A 2500-nucleotide genomic window follows, 5' to 3' on the forward strand; every position below is an offset into this window, starting at 1 on the left:
GGCCCCCCAGAGGCACGTGTCGTTGGTGAACCTTGTAAGGAGAATCATCCTTGCGAGACGCCTTGAAGCGCAATTCCTATCGAACGACGGGTAGAATCCTTTGCAGACGACTTAAATACGCGACAGGGTATTGTAAGTGGCAGAGTGGCCTTGCTGCCACGATCCACTGAGATTCAGCCCTTGTCGCTTTGATTCGTCCCTCCCCTTCATCTACCAAATCAAAATGCTTTATCTAAATGTCTTTGTAATCTCTTAAAAAAAATGTAAGTTTTTCGTTATAGAGGCTGACACTAATTGGTCACATGGAATAGACTATGATGTAGCCATGTTTACCTTGCTTGGTGGGGAGTTTTGTGAAAAAATGAAATTCGTGGTTTTTGAGATGTGAGGGTTGGAATGGCCTCCAAATGCCCCCAAATGAATACCATGAAAGTCTTGGTGCACGAAAGTTTTGAGTTGGTTGGGTTTTGCACATGGGCAAGGTTGTCGGTGCACCACGGCATAGCTAAATGGCTTGGTGGGGAGTTTTGTGAAAAAATGAAATTCGTGGTTTTTGAGATGTGAGGGTTGGAATGGCCTCCAAATGCCCCCAAATGAATACCATGAAAGTCTTGGTGCACGAAAGTTTTGAGTTGGTTGGGTTTTGCACATGGGCAAGGTTGTCGGTGCACCACGGCATAGCTAAATGGCTTGGTGGGGAGTTTTGTGAAAAAATGAAATTCGTGGTTTTTGAGATGTGAGGGTTGGAATGGCCTCCAAATGCCCCCAAATGAATACCATGAAAGTCTTGGTGCACGAAAGTTTTGAGTTCGGAGGGTTTTGCACATGGCCAATGTTGGCGGTGCACCGCGGCATAGCTAGAAGGCTTGGTGGGGAGTTTTGTGAAAAAATGAAATTCGTGGTTTTTGAGATGTGAGGGTTGGAAAGGCCTCCAAATGCCCCCAAATGAATACCATGAAAGTCTTGGTGCACGAAAGTTTTGAGTTGGTTGGGTTTTGCACATGGCCAAGTTGGTCGATGCACCACGGCATAGCTAAATGGCTTGGTGGGGAGTTTTGTGAAAAAATGAAATTCGTGGTTTTTGAGATGTGAGGGTTGGAATGGCCTCCAAATGCCCCCAAATGAATACCATGAAAGTCTTGGTGCACGAAAGTTTTGAGTTGGTTGGGTTTTGCACATGGGCAAGGTTGGCGGTGCACCACGGCATAGCTAAATGGCTTGGTGGGGAGTTTTGTGAAAAAATGAAATTCGTGGTTTTTGAGATGTGAGGGTTGGAATGGCCTCCAAATGCCCCCAAATGAATACCATGAAAGTCTTGGTGCACGAAAGTTTTGAGTTGGTTGGGTTTTGCACATGGGCAAGGTTGGCGGTGCACCACGGCATAGCTAAATGGCTTGGTGGGGAGTTTTGTGAAAAAATGAAATTCGTGGTTTTTGAGTTGTGAAGGTTGGAAAGGCCTCCAAATGCCCCCAAATGAATACCATGAAAGTCTTGGTGCACGAAAGTTTTGAGTTGGTTGGGTTTTGCACATGGCCAAGTTGGTCGGTGCACCACGGCATAGCTAAATGGCTTGGTGGGGAGTTTTGTGAAAAAATGAAATTCGTGGTTTTTGAGATGTGAGGGTTGGAATGGCCTCCAAATGCCCCCAAATGAATACCATGAAAGTCTTGGTGCACGAAAGTTTTGAGTTGGTTGGGTTTTGCACATGGGCAAGGTTGGCGGTGCACCACGGCATAGCTAAATGGCTTGGTGGGGAGTTTTGTGAAAAAATGAAATTCGTGGTTTTTGAGATGTGAGGGTTGGAAAGGCCTCCAAATGCCCCCAAATGAATACCATGAAATTCTTGGTGCACGAAAGTTTTGAGTTCGGAGGGTTTTGCACATGGCCAATGTTGGCGGTGCACCGCGGCATAGCTAGAAGGCTTGGTGGGGAGTTTTGTGAAAAAATGAAATTCGTGGTTTTTGAGATGTGAGGGTTGGAAAGGCCTCCAAATGTCCCCAAATGAATACCATGAAATTCTTGGTGCACGAAAGTTTTGAGTTCGGAGGGTTTTGCACATGGCCAATGTTGGCGGTGCACCGCGGCATAGCTAGAAGGCTTGGTGGGGAGTTTTGTGAAAAAATGAAATTCGTGGTTTTTGAGATGTGAGGGTTGGAAAGGCCTCCAAATGTCCCCAAATGAGTACTGTAAAAGTGTTGGTGCACAAAAGTTTTGAATTGGATGCATTTTGCACTTGGCCAAGTTGGTCGGTGCACCGCGACTAGATAGCTTGGTGCCAAAATTTGTCAAATTTAAGACCTTGGCCAAACTGAATGAAATTTTGTGGGGAGGTTCCTGATATTGTTTAGTGGTGGACTGGAAAAAATGAGGTCGAAATTCGAAGTCTACATGTGCTTTTCTATTTTTCCCGATTTTACACATACCCGGTAAGTAAAAAAAATAAAAAAAATAGTTCCCCTTGGAGAAAAATTATGAAATTTGGTGAGCAAGGAGATACCAT

This window comes from Vigna unguiculata, unplaced genomic scaffold (genome assembly GCF_037176805.1).
Source record: "Vigna unguiculata cultivar grain cowpea cultivar isolate G323 ecotype 2 unplaced genomic scaffold, ASM3717680v1 ptg000051l_ERROPOS240733, whole genome shotgun sequence".
In the NCBI taxonomy this organism is placed as follows: Eukaryota; Viridiplantae; Streptophyta; class Magnoliopsida; order Fabales; family Fabaceae; genus Vigna; species Vigna unguiculata.